Raw genomic sequence first — 17,195 nt, forward strand, 5'->3', positions numbered from 1 at the left:
CTGGGTCTGCAGGCCAGGCAGGACAATCACTGCCCCGGGTGGCCAGATCACAGGAGGCTGCAGCTGAGGCTCCTGTGCAATTGCTGAACGTCACGGTGTTGCTCATTCACAATGGCAAGGCCCTCAAAAAACCCGAGTGTGATTAAGTGGAAGTTCGCCTAGAAACTAAGTCTACACCTCACAGCATGTTCCCCACCTACTTGAATGCCATACGTGGCAGAAATACAGGGGCAGAGAAAGCTGGCACAGAGAAAGGGGTCAGTCATAGCAGATTTCTGGGGAACCTCAAGATTTAGAGCCATAACCGCGCTACACACATACACACACACAGTTGCTGTGGCTCTGTGCTCAGGAGCAGTCAGTGCCAAGATCCATTGGCCTCAAACGTCTTCCCTACCCTCGTGTTGTGTGTGGCTCTCAACTTGGGCGTTGTGTCTGGAAAGTCTCCATTGCCACAGCATAGCTCTTACTGAATCGTTTGGCAAAGCCAAGCCAGTTCTGCCTTTAAGAAGCGATTGATCCGTTTATTTCAGACTAGAATGGTGCTCCAGAACATTCTCAGGCACACTTTCAACAAGGGCTGAGCAATTGCCATCGAGGAGGAAGCTCTCTTATCCTCTGCTGCAAGAAGTGGAAGGGGTGAGGGCCGGTCTGCAGCATTTGGTACTGTTATTTCAAAAGGTACAAACTTGTTAAGGGGGGAAAAAAAGACAAAATGGGAGACCTTGTTTCCAAGATCCTAAACGACTCTTGCAAACAGATGTACTTGTAAGTTTTCCTTTTGGACGTGGAGTTGACAGAAAAGTGAGAAGCTTTGGCCTTTTGTCAATTGCATAATTGAATCTACAGCATTAGCAGCTGCTGGAGATCAAGCAGGACATTCCTGAAAGGTGCAGCCCACTTGGAGGTAGAAGTTCATTTATTTACATAATGTTGGGCTTCAGTCCCCAAATGTTTGACTTTTTCTCTCCTGCAGAAAATATGATCTTATTCTGATGATTTAAGGATGACCTTCACAGTTCTTTGCATGAAAAGAATCCTTTAAAATTATCTACTAAGAAAAACATTCTATAATTCCTCTGAATGTTATAAACAATATCTTTTGGGGCAACTCACAGCACATGTTCCAGCATTCATATCAACATTTAATTTCCCCTCTGTGTGTATGTATGTTCTACACTCCTCAAATCTGATGTTAAATCATTTAATAGAGAGAATTGACAGCACCAGGAAAATATTTGGATGGACTGTCTGGAGTTGCCATTATTGGCTTTAATTATGACCTACTGGCTCTTGGGTTTTGAAGCAGCCAGAAAATGAGATATGTGCGCCAAAATATTCATTAGAATTCCCTTCTCAGTCATTGTTCAGAAAGAAAAAGTTTCCTCCTGGCTCTCTTCTTCGGTGTTTTAAGTGGAGTCATTAATGTGCCAGATTTTTTAAAGGATTCATCAGAAAACAAGATTATGTGCATACCTTGTATTTTGCATTAAAAACTATCTTGAAAAGGTCAAATGCCCCTTTGCTCGGATTCTATTTCCCTGGAGACAGAAGTGGTTTTGCAGCCATGAAGTTAACTGGCCTTCTCTTCCCAGGGCTGCTCCTCCGACCCTGCTCTCTTGCATAGACTCGAGCCTATCAGTGTTGGAACTAGAAGCACTGGGCCAGCACGGCTAGGTCTCCAAAGAAACTAATCCGAAAAGGTGGCGTCATTTTTTCTGTCCTTGCATGCTCATTTCCCTGGAATGTAAAATCTCAGAACCCTAGAGTAGGAAAGGGGTGGAGAGGAGGAGTCTCAGAAATCTGATTCTATGTTCTCTTAAAAAAAAAAAAAAAAAACTCATTTATTTATTAGAAAGGTAGAGCTACAGAGAGAGTGGGAGAGAGACACACAAAACGATCTTCCAGCCGTTGGTTCACGCCTCAAATGGCCACAACAGCTGGGCCAGGCTAAAGTTAGTAGCCAGGAACTTCTGGGTCTCCCACATGGGTGGCAGCAGCCCAAGCACTCAGGCCAGCCTCCACCATCTTCCCGGATTCATTAGCAGGGAGCTGCATGGGAAGTGGAGCAGCCGGGACATGAACTGGTACCCATATGGGATGCTGGCATTGCACACAATGGTTTTATCCACTACACCAAAATGCTGGCCCCTCTATGTTCTCTTCTAAGAATGATTACTCCAAGGTGAAGTGATACACCCACTACTTCAACTTTGTGTTCTGGCGTGGGGCAAGAGAAAGTGCCTTAAAAAGAAAAGCCAGGAGGACCATGTTGTGGCTCAGTGGGTTAAGCTGCTGCCTGAGACACCCACATCCCATACAAGAGTGCAGGTTTGAGTCCCTGCTCCTCTGCTTCAGATCCAGCTTCTTCCTTTTGCACATCCTGGGAGGTGGCAGGTGATTGCTCGAGTACTTGGGTTCCTGCTACTCGAATGGGATATCGGGATGGAATTCCTGGCTCCTCGCTTCAGCATTGCACAACCCTGTCTACTGAAGATTGATCTCTCTCTCTCTCTCTCTCTCTATCACTCTGGTCTTTCAAATAAATAAGTCTTTTGTAAAAGTCAGAGCATCCAGGGCCGGCGCCGTGGCTCACGTGGTTAATCCTCTGCCTGCCGCACCGGCGTCCCATGTGGCGCCGGGTTCTAGTCCCAGCTGCTCCTCTTCCAGGCCAGCTCTCTGCTGTGGCCCAGGAGTGCAGTGGAGGATGGCCCAAGTGCTTGGGCCCCGCACCCCATGGGAGACCAGGAGGAAGCACCTGGCTTCGGATCGGCACAGCGCGGACCGTGGCAGCCATTTGGGCAGTGAACCAACAGAAGGAAGACCTTTCTCTCTCTCTCTCTCTCTCTCTCTCTCACTGTCTGTAACTCTGTCAAATAAATAAATATTTTTTAAAAAAGAGCATCCTTAGTTGCTACTATGAAACAGAGCTGCTATTTAATGAGCTTTTGATTGCACTGCATGCTGTGGTTGATGCTTTCATGCAGGTCTCATCTGCATCATGACAAGCCTATAAGGTGAAGATTATTATTCCCACTTTACAGCTAATGAGACTGAGGTTAAGGTGATTAGCCCACAATTACAGGACTAGGAGGAGAGAGGGAATCCAAGGGCAAACTCAGGGTTGTCTGACTTCAAAGCCTGGCTGCCTTATTATCCCCCCCTCACCCCATGCTGTTTGCCACATGAAACAGGTGTGAATCAGCTGAGCTATCGTGGACTCTTACGTCACTTTAATTTTCAAATAATAGGGTGAGGAAAGAGTCCTCTGCAGTGATAAAGTGGAGAGAGATGCTGCCTGTGTCCAAACAGCGTCTACTGACCAGAACTTGGTGACAGTTCAAGAGGGCTCATATAGACACAGCTATTTCCCAGGACCTCCTTGTCATTCTTAACATGACAGTTTGCCCTGCTAGCTTTTAAGAGACTTCCCGGCTTTTAGTGAGAGTTGGCTGATTCGGTGTTGACAATTTGTCTTTCGTTTAATAGAAAATTGGTGGGGGGAATTTGGGACAGATGTTCATTTGGGGAAAAAAATAATTTGGAGTTTTGTTGTTGTTTTTTATGCTCAAGGTCATCTAGGGCTGGAAGAACAGATGTGGTATGAATTAGGGAAGTTTATCTGATGATTGTCTACAGTGGCACAGATGATGGGGTGATTGCCTGGAAATGATTGAGTTTTCCATTGAGACATGGTTTGGGAAAGTGACTTCATGCTTCAGAAGAGCTAATAAAGTTATGACAAAGTGGAACATGACATGTTAAAGGTTCGCACATGACATGGAGACATGCAGGGGAACATCTACGTTTGGTAACCTGGGTGCCAGAGAAGACCGTGGAAACTGAAAATTTACTTCCTTCCAAAGAGAAAATCTGTATCCTCGGGACTCCTTAGGGATAACCAGGCTGATGCCTTCTCCCGGGGCACCAAGTCCTCTGCCAGGAGGTGCCTGCCTGGCCAGGGAGACACAGGGGCATCACCTCCACCTTGAGTTGTTTCGGAGCAGATCAACTCATCCACCGACACCTTCTGCCGCCCAGGCTCCTGCAATAGCCTGGAACGCACGCCTGGAACACAGCCCAGCAGACAGTGGGTTGGTTGATCTACTGCGATGGAATGAGAGAATGAAAGGCCCTAAATCAGGGACTCCAGCCTGACTTCTCACCCGGGTCAGGTTCTGGTGCTGTGACCCAGCCACATCTCCATAATCCCTTTGACAGATGTGTGTAAGCTTGTTGGGACCACCATAAAACAAACAAACAAACAAACAAAACCCCACAGCTCGGGTGGCTTCATAAACAGAAGTGTAGTTTTCACAGCTCTGGAAGCTGCAGGTCCAATGTCAAGGTGACGCAGGCTGGGGTCTTTTGAGGCCTTTCCCCTTGGCTTGCAGACGGGCACCTTCTGCTGTGTCCTCACAAGGCCTTCGTGTCCAGACACCAGTCAGATTAGATTAGGGACCACACGTAGGACTTATTTAATCCCAACTTCTTTTTTTTTTTCTTTTTTAAAGATTTGTTTTTATTTATTTGAAAGGCAGAACTACAGAGAGGCAGAGAGAGAGAGAGAGAGAGAACTTCCATTGCTGGTTCACTCCCCAACTGGCTGCAACGGCCAGAGCTACACCAATCTGGAGCCAGGAGCCAGGAGCTTCTTCCAGGTCTCTCATGTGGGTGCAGGGGCCGAAGGACTTGGGCCATCTTCCACGGCTTTCTCAGGCCATAGCAGAGAGCTGGATCAGAATTGGAGCAGCCGGGACTCAAACTGGTGTCCATATGGGATGCTGGCGCTGTAGGCAGCAGCTTTACCAGCTATGCCACAACGCCAGCCTCCCCAATTTCTTCTTTAAAGGTCCTATTTCCAAGGGGCCAGCATTGTGGCACAGTGAGTTAGACTGCCATGTACAACACCAGCATCTCATCCAGGTGCCTGTTCAAGTCCTGTCTGTTCCACTTCTGATCTAACTCTCTGTTAATGGCCTGGGAAAGCAGTAGAGGAGGAACCAGGTGTTTGACACCTGCCACCCACAAGGGACACCCCAATGGAGTGCCAGGTTCTTGGCTTACAGCCATTTGGGACTGAATCAGCAGGTGGAAGATTGCTTGCTTGCTCACTCTCTCGTGCTCTCTCTCTCTCTCTCTCTCTCTGTCCTCTGCCTCTCCCTCTCTCTGTAACTCTGCCTTTCAAGGAAATAAATACATTTTTTAAAGGAAAAATGGCCTAGTTTCCAAATACAGTCACATTCTGAGTTCCTGGGGGTTAGGAGTTTAACATATAAATTGAGGGGGTAGGCACCATGCAGCCCAAAATAAGTGACCCCAGTGGTCCATCTGCCCCCCACAGCTGGACTTTCTGGGGTTGCCTGTAAGACAACCCGGAGCACACTGCGCCTCGCTCCCCACCGTAGCCATTCTCTATCCGAGGTCAATTCCTGCTTCTCCTAATGCCACCGCCCCCCAGTGGAGCCACCTGCTGTCTGCCACTCACCCAGGCTGGCATTTTTCCCATCACCTGCAGGGCTCTGCTCTCCAAACACCTGCCCCTCTGGCTGCAGTTAACCCTTCAACTCTGGCTGTTTTATTGGATACAACCCTAAAGCATAAAAACTCTTGTTCTTAGTGCATTATGACAACCAAGGTGCATTTTGAAGTAGCTGAAGGGTGACAATGAGTGGGCCGAACAAAGCTGAGTGACTTCACAAAGATAAAATTGAACCCACAATCACACAATGACATTATGCGCCACCCACAAGACCTAGCTCAATTGGTTTGAATAAGGCTTGTGTCAGTATTTTTTAAAAGCCCTGTCCAAGGGCCAGGCACTGTGGTGTAACAGATTAAACCACTGCCTGCCGTGCCTGTATCCCATAAGTGTGCCGGTTCGAGTCCCAGATGCTTCACTTCTGAAATCTAAAAAAAAAAAAAAAAAAAATCCCTCCATGCACACACGTGATTTTTTTAAAAAATTTTTATTCATAGTTTAAACTACATTTTAAAAAACATATATTTTATTTATTTGAAAGGCAGAGTTACAGAGAGAGAAGAGGAGAGAGAGGTCATCCATCCTCTGGTTCACTCTCCAAATGGCCGCAATGGCTGGAGCTGGGACAGGCCAAAGCTGGGAGCCAGGAGCTTCTGCCAGGTCTCCCAGACACAGGAGATTTTAAAGGCAGAGAAGGGGAAGGACCCCTGCTCTAACAGGTGAAATGATTTCATCAAGCTGAGACAAAACATTATCAACCAGATCCTAACACAGGAGCAAAAAGAGGCGGGGAGGCCCTGTGCCAGGTGTCACCTTGGACGTGGAGTGGAGCCCTCCGCCCTGGAGTCCAGGCTCACCCTAATATAGAGGTGGGTGACTCTCCTTTCAGCTCTACCAGCCCTTTAGTGTTAAGCACCTGCTCTTTGGTCTAACAATTTGGGGGTGGGCCGGTGCTGTGGCGTAGCCGGTTAAGCTTCCACCTGCAGCACCAGCATCCATTTTCTGATCTTCTCCCTGTTAACGTGCCTGGGAAAGCAGAGAAAGATGGCCCAAGTGCTTGGGCCCCTGCACCCATGTGGAGGACCTGGAAGAAGCTCCTGGCTCCTGGCTGCCGGCCTCAGCCTGACCTAGCCTGGTTGTTGCAGGCATTTAGGAAGTAAACCAGCGGATTGAAGATTTTCTCTCTCTCTCTCTCTCCTCTCTCTCTCTTTCTCTCTCTCTTTCTGTACTCTGCCTTTCAAATAAATAAATGAATATTTTTAAAAAATTTGGGGGTGGCTTACTAGTGTCTTCTGTTGCATAGGGCAACCTGGATGAGGCTCAGCAACATTTCTGGGCACACACACGCATCACTCTTGCCAGGCCCTCTGAGCATGGCCGGCAGGCTGTGGAGGTGAAAGGCCCCAGCAGAGGTGAAACCGACAACCAACCGGCTTTTCAGCTCAGGCAACAGTGCTACTCTTTAGATGGCAGCAGGTAAGCGCCAAGCATTGGGTTGGCCTCTGCAGGCTTGCTGGGACTGGCCTGCAGCCTCTCCAGGGGGACGCCCTGCCGGCTGTGGGACTCTGTCCCCAGGCCTCCTACCAGCTCCCCAGCTCCCGGGTCCCTGCTCTGTGGGGAGGGGGTCTGGTCCAGCTCTCCCCGCAGCCTTTCCAACACGGGTAAAGCCCAATCCTGGGCTTCCGGGACTTGGGACTTGCCTTTTGATTCTCAAGAGCCTTTTCTCCTCGCAACAAAACCCTCTTCTCTGCAAATAAAAGGCTTTGGCTTCCAAAACTATTGTTTTTGATGTGGCTTCAAGAGGCTATTTTAAAAGTCAGAAAACTGAACATTGACTGTTTTATTCTGACTCCTTTCTCTTCCCATTCCGGTTGTACCAATCTGAATTCTCCTTAAGGCAAAGCCTCTGACTTACTAGGGAAAAGGTCAAGTGGAAAAAGTGTCGCAAAGAAAAGCAGGAAGAACAACACTGGGAGTTTCTGTGTGTGAGAGAAACACTGCGACAGGGACCACGCTGCAGTCCCTGCACCCGAACCCAGCAAGGGAGCGGAGCGGGTGTTCCAGCTGAGTCTACACAGGCAGCAGGAAGAACAGGAGCAAGATTTCTCTCCATAATGCAAGTCCTAAGCCATAACCATTAAAACATTGTTTTTTTCAACAAGTCAACAGCATGAAGACAAAAGGGCGGGGGTTGCTCTAGATTAAAGAAATGTTCAAGATACAACAATTTTGTTTGCTCTCTGTTCTGAGCAAACCATTGTCAACGACATTTTTGAGACACTTGGGCAAATTTGATTATGGACTGTGTATAAGATGATACCGCAGAATTATTGTTAACATTAAGTTTGACAATAGCACTTTGGTTATGTAAGGAAACATTTTTTTTAAAACAGATACATACTGAAGAATGTGTGGGTAAAATGATGTCAGGGCAAAAAAAAGGAAGGAAAAAAAACAAGTATTTCATCCAAAGAAACAAACCAAAATAAACAGAAAATAAAAAGGGGTAGGTGATCAAGTGAAGCAAAATCATGATAATTATTGGATTTTAATGATAGGCACATGGGGATTCATTGTATTATTACCTCTGTTTTTTGCATAAGCTTGCAAAGTTTCGTAATAATTTTTTTAATTGTTAAACTGGTCCAGGAAAAGACAGACTGGGCAACGCAAGGGAATTAAAAGGAGTAGAAACAGATTCAAATATTTACTGCTAAGAATTTATTGTGTTACTGATTTGTGGGCAGATGAACTCTTCTTCAAATAAAATCTGATATGGAGACCCAACATACAAAACAAAAAAGGATGGAAATGTTCCATGAGAAGCTGGAGAAAGAATCTAACTTTTTTCCTTCCCCCTTTTTGCCCAGGAAACTTCAAAAGAAACTCAGGAGAGCTCTGTGTCTTCGGAACACAGCTTGAAAAACTCAGTTTACATACTAGACAACTGGTTACCTATTTGGAGGAAAACTAAAGTTAATCCCTACCTCACATCATATACCAAAATAATCCCATTTGCACTAAAATGTTTAAAGTACAAAGCCAAATCATAAAAAATGTTAGAAAAAAATAAATGGTTATGTAAAATATTCAATCAGAGGACTATTTAAGCAAGCCATCAGTTAGAGAAATTACAAGGAAAAAAATTGAAACTTGATTACATGTGTATTTATAAGCTGGGTTTGACAAAATATAAGCCATATTTCACAAAAAGGAAAGAAATAATGTATGTATATATGTGGCAAACTTTAATATTCTTAATAAGGAATATTTCAAATCAATGATCCTATTGAATAAATGAATCAGGAACTCTATGTATATGTGTATATATATATAAATATATATACATGGAAATATAAGATCCTATGGTCATGAAAAACAATCTCACTAATGATCAAAGAAATATTATGAGTGAAAGTAATAAAGAGATGAATTCATGCTGACTCCTATTTCTGGAGAGGCAAGATAAGCTGAAAATTCCACTAATATAACATGTCTAGAAATACCCAGGAAAATAACTTAAACATTCTTTTAAGTGCATAGCTGAACTCCTATGAAAATATGGCAATTCCACAGGAGGCCAAACGAAGGTAAGGACAAAGCTGAGTAGATAGCTTGAGCTGAAAGGCAGTTGCTTGGACTTTGGAGAGGGATTTCCTCTGCTTGGTAACCGAGAGACTTGCCGAGGACCAGAAGAAAAGGAAATCAGGTACTCAAGTAAACCCAGGACCCAAAAAGCCTGGGCATTGTGGTACAGTGGATCAAGCCATTGCTTGGAATGCCCATATGCCATGCTGGAATGTCAGCTCAAGTCCCAGCTTCCAATCCAGTTTCCTGTTAATGCATCCTGGAAGGCAGCAGATGATGGCTCAAGTACTTGGGTCCCTCCCCCCATGTGGGGGACCCAGATGGAGTTCCTGGCTTCTGGCTTTGGCCTGGCCCAGCCCTGGCTGTTGTTGACTTTTGGAGAGTGAGCCAGCAGATGGAATATCTCTCTCTTTCTCTCATTCTGCCTTTCAAATAAACAAGTAAATAAATTTGTTTTAAAAATGCCATGCTTCATGTCTCCAGCACAGATGCACTTGTGCATGGTTTATGAATATCAAATCAATAAATTAATATAAAAATGCTCCTCATCTGGTAATAATACTGGAATAGTCTGAAAAAGTGCATGTAAACCTTTCTGGAAAGTAGCTGATAAAGGTAATAGAGTTATCAGAATAAACTAGAAACCAAATATGTTTAAAGTTATTAAAAAGACAAAATGTAATCTCAAGCACTTGAGAAAAGAACAAAGCTTTTTCTTTTTAAAGATTTATTTTATATTTGAAAGACAGAGTTACAGAGAGAGGTACAGAGAGAGAGAGAGAGGTCTTCCATCTGCTGGTTCACTCCCAAAATGGCCACTACGGCTGGAGTTGAGCTGATCCAAAAGCAGGAGCTTCTTCCAGGTCTCTCACATGGGGTGCAGGGGCCCAACGACTTGTGTCAGCCCCAAGAATAAATCTTTTTAAAAAGCCATAAAAAATAATGTGTTTACCAATCAGCTGATACAATATTAGCAAAGAAGGCTACTGCTCAATGTTATTAAGGATATAGGAGATTGCTATTGATATACTGTTGGTCTAAGTGAAAAATGATCCTTCCAGAGGGCAATTTGACAATATGTGGCAAATGCTTTAATAACAACAAAAAAGAGGAATATCTATTGACCCCATAAGCTCACTTATAATAAATTATCCTTAAAAATGTCATGAAATTACCCAAAGAGGAATGCAAAGATTGGCAGGGGGAGGCATTTTTGATAGAATATAGGGGGAAAACATTATGTCCAATAGCAGAAGAATGGTCCAAAAAATTATGATAATTTCATATGATGAAATACTGTATAGGAAATAAAAGCCATGTGGTATACTGGGGCCAGTGTTGTGGTGCAGTAGGTAAAAATGCTGCTTGCGATACCAGCATTCCTATATCACAGTACCAGTTTGAGTCCCAGCTGCTCCACTTCCTATCCAGCTCCCTGCTAAAGTATCTGGGAAAGCAGCAGAAGATGGCCCAAGTGCTTGAGCCCTACCACCTATGTGGAAGACCCGGATGGAGTTCCTGGCTCCTGGCTTCAGCATGGACCAGTCCCAGCAGTTGTGGACATTTGGGGAATGAACTAGTGGTTGGAAGATGTCTCTCTCTCTCTCTCTCTCTCTCTCTCCCCCCTTCTCTCCCTCTCTCCCTCTCATTCTTCTTTTTCTACCTCTCCCTATCTCTGTCACTCTGCCTTTCAAATAAATCTTTAAGAAAAAAAAGATGTGATATAGATCTATTTGCTGACATTGAAAGATGTGCCAAATATACTGATAAGTAAAAGAGAAGTAAGTTATAGACAAACACAGTCCTCCTTCTTTTAAATTGTGTGACCCAGGGGCTGGAGCTGTGGCATAGCAGGTTAAGTTGCTGCCTGCAGCACCAGCATCCCATATGGACACTGGTTTGAGTCCCAGTTGTTCTACTTCCAATTCAGTCCCCTGCTAATGTGCCTGGGAAAGCAGTGTAATATGGCCCAAGTCTTTGGGCCCCTGCACTCATGTGGGAGACCTGGAAGAAGCTCCTGCCTTCAGATCGGCTCAACTCCAGCCATAGCAGCCATTTGGGGAGTGAATCTGTAACACTACTTTTCAAACAAATACATCTTTCTTTTTGACAGGCAGAGTTAGACAGTGAGAGAGAGAGACAGAGAGAAAGGTATTCCTTCCATGGGTTCACTCCCCAAACGGCCACTACGGCCGGCGCTGCGCCAATCCGAAGCCAGGAGCCAGGTGCTTCCTCCTGGTCTCCCATGCGGGTGCAGGGCCCAAGCACTGGGCCATCCTCCACTGCCTTTCCGGCCACAGCAGAGAGCTGGACTGGAAGAGGAGCAACTGGGACAGAATCCAGCGCCCCAACCGGGACTGGAATCCGGTGTGCCAGCACCGCAGGCGGAGGATTAGCCTAGTAAGTCGTGGCATCGGCCCAAACAAATATATCTTTAAAAAAATTTTTTAATGGTATAACCATTTAGGGAAAGTTCAAATAACCAAAAAAAAAAAAAAAAAAAAAGTCTGCCAAAAATTTACTAGTGACTGGTAATGTAAATTACAGCAATGTTATTTTTTATACCCATCCCATCAGCACAGGAAACATCAGAAAAGGGGACCCCATGCACTGTTGGTCAGGGCTCTCTGGGGCAACAGAGCTAACAGCCACAGGCACACACGGACGGAGGTTAATCGTGAGAAGTGACTCATGCAATTATGGGTGCAGAGAAGACCAGAGAAGCACTGTCTGAAGCAGGAGCACCAGGAAAGCTGGTGGTCCTTCAGTGGGCAGGGAGTCCAAAGGCCTCCACACTCCCAGACTGAGGGGGCGGGGTTGCTGCTGGTCTAAGTCCCAGAGTCTGAAGGTCCGGGAAGCAGGAAGTTCAATGTCTTTCCCAGCTCAACAACGGAGCGAGAATTCATCTTTCGCTCTTAGCACAGATGATGCCAGGAGGCCACACAGGGTAAGGGAGAATCTTTCTTCCTCAGCCTGCTGATTCCAATGCTAATGTCCTCCATGCATCCTTCCAGACACACCCAGAAACACTGCCTTACCAGCTACCTGGACATCCCTTAGCCCAGACACGTTGACACAAAAAATGAGCCACCACACTGAAGATGGCAAGGACACAGGCGGTGGGGCCTCTCCTGTGGTGCTGTTGGGAATACCGGCCTTTGGGAAAGCAATTCCACACAATGTGGCATCATCCAGGTGTAGATGCTTTTTTACCAAATGATGAGATTTCTGCACTTACGTCACCAAGAAACTCTCATTCAGATCCACTGGGGGACATGTGGTAGAGAGGTGCTGAAAGCAGGCCAGGTGTCCCTCGTTAAAAGACAAGAAAAGTAAAATGCTGTGGATGCATCACACAGACTAAGATGCACTCATAAGAAGAAACTTGGATATTTTTTGTGTGTTGAGTGAAAAACTTAGCAATCAACAAAATTTTTTAAGGTTATTTTGTTTATCTGAAAGGCAGAGTTACAGAGAGAGGGAGAGAGAGAGAGAGAGAGAGAGAGAGAGAAAGAAAGAAAGAAAGAAAGAAAGAAAGAAAGAAAGAAAGAAAGAAAGAAAGAAAGAAAAAGAAAAAGAAAGAAAGAAAGAAAGAAAGATCTTCCATCTGCTGGTTCACTCCCCAAATGGCCACACTGGCCAGGGCTGAGCCAGGTTGAAGCCAGGAGCCAGGATCTTCATCCAGGTCTTCCACATGGGTGCAGAGGCCCAAGGACTCAGGCTGTCTTCTGCTGCTTTCCCAGGCCACAGCAGGGAGCTGGACTGGGAGTGGAGCAGCTGGGGCTCGAACTGGAGTCCATATGGATGCCAGTACTGCAGGCAGGGGTTTAACCTGCTACACCACAAGGTGGGCCCCAACAAAAGTTTTAACACAATATGGGTGTACACTAAAAACCTGTAGTTGCAAAATAGTAACACATTTTATAAGATTACATACATATATTAAGTACAGATATCAAACATTCTACAAAGGGTTCCTATAAAGGAAATAGGGAGGAGTGAAAGTTAAAGCACAAAAAATAATTAACATAAGAGAAGAAGCTGTGCAGACTGGGGATGACAATTTGCCTTAAACTGAAGGATATGTTTAATTCAGCTCTCTGCACCTACATTCCATTTTATAAAATGTTGCATTTATTTTTTCTATTTGAGAGGCAGAGTTACAAAAAGAGAGATCGTCCACCTACTGTTTCACTCCTCAAATGGCTGTAGTGGCCAGGGCTGGGCCAGGCTGAAGCCAGGAGCCAGGAGCTTCATCTGGGTCTCCCACGTGGGTGCAGGGGCCCAGGCACTTGGGCCATCTCCCACTGCTTTCCCAGGTGCATCTGCAGGGAACTGGATTGGAAGCAGAGTAGACAGGACTTGAGCTGACACTCTGAAATGAGATGCCAGCGTAGCAAGCAGAGACTTAACCCACTGCACCACCACACCACACCTCCGGAGTTCCCTTTTTAAAAGTCTGTATTTGTATACATACAATGCTTTATAAAACGATCTAAAAGGATTATATAATAAAATATGAGTAGTTGCTATCTTTGGGAGTGATATTAAATGTGAATCTTCCCTTTTTTTCTACATTGAGTAAATATTGTGTAATAAGTAAAAATGCATTTCTTATGCTTTAAAAATTCATCTTGACACTCAGAACGACTTCCCTGCTGTTGGATAAATGTCCAATAGCCTACTAAATTCAGCTGCCTGTGTGGCCACAGTCATTTTATTGTTTTTCCAGAATGTTCCAAAATAGTCCTGGAACAACACCAGTGGGACCACCAGATAGCTATCCAGCCTCACCCTTCTTCCCATGCAAATGAAGATCAAGCCTCCAATCTGGCTTTGGCAGAGACGTAGGTGGGAGGCGGGACACGATAAGGAGGCTCTCCCCTGGGCTGGGAGCTGGAGGGGCGGACCTCGTGACTCTCTCTCCCGCTCAAGTCCGACTGAACATCCTCTGAAAAGCTGCCTTGAGCAGCAGTTGCCAACACGAAAGGTCCACTTCATGGGTGGAAACTATTTGCAGCTTTGTAGACACAGGTGTTCTTCCAGGCGACTGAAGACCCACAATGTGGGACACTACGTGGCCAGGAATAGCCCGGGATGCCTTCCCCTGCGAAGCCAGCTCGGGAGGCTGTCAGTGTATAGTCTCACTATATTTGGCAATGCAAACCGAAGAGGTCAGTGGCTTAGCTCAGGGGGAAGAGGCTATTCCTAATTTATAATCCCTGCTGCAAACCAGGACCAAGAATTTCAAACTCACTTCATTTGTTTATTTTGTGCCCATTGAGCTTACTGCCGAACCAGCTCTCCCGCCCGGTCCCACTAGCCCTCCTGTTAATCTTTCTGAACCGCAGGTGTAATTCACCTACCCAAGCCATCCCTGTATTAGAGGACATTTGGGGACAGCTGGCTTGAGGGCCTCACTGTTAAAATTATCCTTCTTTACTCCGTATGTCTTCATAGCATCAAAATAGCCTACAGCCCTTGGGTGCAAATCCAGGCTCCACTTACTGCTCACTGTGTGACCTTGCCTAAGTTACTTTGCCTCTCTGAGGTCCAGCTTCCTTATCTACAGAGATAATATCACCTCCTTCACAAGGTTGTTGTAAGAATTAAATGAGATAAGGTATATAAAGTGGCTAGGAGGTAAGAGGATATCTGACACCAGACAGGCACTAAAAAAAAAAAAAAAAAAAAAAAATCCATTTCCATTCTTCTCCCATCACACCCTCTCCCTTCTGAGTCCGTCAGCCCAGGTGCTGGCTTTCCAAGAACTGGCCTGGTACCCGTGTTTGATTACAGATGGAGGGTACCGTTCCCACAGCCAGCAACAGTAGCTGAAGATAAAAGCTGTGACTACTTCTCAGCTGCGGACAGGTCGAGTGAGCTCACAAATGACTCAGTGCTGTTGACAAATGATGTGTTCTTGGCATTCAGGGCCCTGTGCTGATAAGCTCAGCACCTTATGGAAAAAAAAAAAAAAAAAAGGCCAGAAGGCTGGTGGAACAGCTTACAGGGCAGGGCCCAGGGCCCAGTGGTGACCTTCAGTTAATCCTGAACTCAGACCATACTGGTCACAGGAGGGTCTCTTGTCTCCTCGGCGATGTCTCCAAGTCACAGGATTTTTAGCGGGAAGGGCTCCAGCTGAGCAGCTGCCTCTTTCGCTGTCAGAGCCGAAGCATCTCCCTCACTTGCCTTGGATTCCCTGAAGTCATAAGACTGCCCGGGCAAAAGGCTAGATGCCTGCTCCCTGCCCACCAGAGCCTGGAGCTAGTGCCCAACCTGCCCTTGGCAGCTCCAGCTGCTGGCTGAAACTCTGCCAGGGTGAGGGTTGGCCCGAGTGCCCGGTGGCTCAGGGACAAAGCCTGGCCCGAGAAGAAGGGTGAGTGTGTCGTCTGGAGCCACTGTCTGCGGGTCCCAGGAGTTTGTGGCACGCTGTATTTCTGTGGCCCCTTGGAGACCACCCAGCACCCACTCAGTGGCATGGGAAGTCTGTACTGGGTGCTGCAGTCACGTTTCATTCATCCGGGTGCCTGGCGCAGAGCTCCCTCCAAGTGAGTATCCAGAGGCCCCTGGCTGCATCTGCGACCCCCTCCATTCTGATTGTGAAGATCAAACAGGACGACGACCTGTAGGAGGCCTGATCCTGTCGCCGCCTGCACCCCACACTTAGGCCGTCTTGGGGAAATTCCACGCGTGCTGGAGTCCACTCTCTTCAAGACAAACTGCTTCCGAGTCAGGCCAGCTGCCTCTGAACGCCCGACCTGGCACCTGTCTCTTGCAGTGTGCAGGAGAAGGAGCTACCCATCCCCACCCCGGCTCAGGGAGCCCGGCGAAAGCTGCAGTAGGAGGTAGGCCGCTCTCCAGGCTCACCTTCAGGCCTTCTTCACCAGGGAGGTGTCTGAGAGCCCCTGGGAATTCCGACGTTTCAGCCCTGCGTGTTAGCGGAAAGGCCAGGGAAAAAGTGCAGCAGGCATTGGTCTCCATGTTGGATCCTAGGATACTGGTTGGACAGGGAAGTCAAAACCAGAGGTGCCTGCTCCTTAGGCGGGGACACAGCCTCCCCTGTCCTCCCCTGCCCCTCCACTCTCACTGTCCCGTGTCCCCGGCCCTCGGCCCTGCTGCACACTCCGTGGGGGCTCAGTGCCCAGCATCTCCCGTAGGAGCCGGGGGCAACTTTCGGAGACGATAAGGCACGAAGGAAGCACGGGGAGGGAGGACGGCTGGAACGAAGTGGAGAAAAAACCGAAAACGGCTTGGGAAAGAGGAAGGAAGGAAGGGGAGAGCGGCCACGGGAGGCGGAACAATGAAGGTCTCGGCTGTCGGCGGCGCACGGTTCCGGCGGCACGTCCGTCCCGCCCGCCTCGGCCGGCAGCTGCTCGCGGCGCAGCGTGTGGGCGCTGAGTCACCGGCCCCAGCGGGGAGCCGCCGCGCAGGTCTGGGGGGGCAGCCCTGGCTGGCATCTGCAGACTGTTTTTTTCTTTCCTCTTTCATTAAGGCTGTGTGCCGACTCCCACGTAGGAGAACTTATTAAACCGCACGTACAGCCGCCGGGCTCCGGGGCCCCCCCGCGGCGGCCGGCAGGGGGCGCCGCCACCCCGCAGATGAGCCCGCCGCCCTGCCGTCCCCGTGCCTGGGGGCGCGCAGTCCGCAGGCTACCGAACCTCCAGCCGCGGGGCGGCTTCTCACTTGCACGCGCGCGGCCGCTGAGCGAGCTCCGCGCTCGCAAGGCTTCGGAGACCGCCGCAACTTTCCGATGCGCGATACGCGCAGGGTTCGGTAAACCTGGATTTGCCGCAAGTCTGCTGAAGCCATTGCGCAACCCGAGGAGTCCGGGCGCGCCTCGCGGTGGGGCTCACCCTACCCGGCCCGCCCTGGCCGCCACGCGAGGCAGTGACCTCCCGCGTCTCCTCGGAGCCCCGACTCGCATCCAGGACCCGCGCTCTGGGCTCCCCACGTGGAGAACAGAGCCCGCGACAGCACACCCGGCATGGAGAGATGCCAGGTCGGCCCCCCGCCGCGCCTCCCCAAGCCTGGAGTCGGGACCCCGAGGCTCCCGGGCGCACCACTGCGAGAGGCAGCCGCCCTCGCTCGACGCGTGAGCGAGAATGAATCAGCATCGAGACAG

At 47.9% G+C, this 17,195-nt stretch overlaps 1 long non-coding RNA gene across 2 annotated transcripts; it reads left to right on the forward strand.

Annotated features, from left to right (window-relative positions):
* Window positions 1-6,024: 6,024 nt before the first annotated feature.
* LOC149128406 (uncharacterized) lies at window positions 6,025-7,709 on the forward strand. 2 transcript variants are annotated; one of them, XR_016212767.1, is made up of 3 exons: window positions 6,025-6,351; window positions 6,786-6,958; window positions 7,380-7,709. It is a non-coding gene; the product is annotated as an uncharacterized LOC149128406 (long non-coding RNA). The 2 variants fall into 2 exon arrangements; XR_016212765.1 differs by lacking the exon at window positions 6,025-6,351 and adding an exon at window positions 6,384-6,638.
* Window positions 7,710-17,195: the final 9,486 nt, after the last annotated feature.

This window comes from Oryctolagus cuniculus, chromosome 1, assembly GCF_051225735.1.
Source record: "Oryctolagus cuniculus isolate XC-2025 breed Fujian yellow rabbit chromosome 1, ASM5122573v1, whole genome shotgun sequence".
NCBI lineage: Eukaryota > Metazoa > Chordata > Mammalia > Lagomorpha > Leporidae > Oryctolagus > Oryctolagus cuniculus.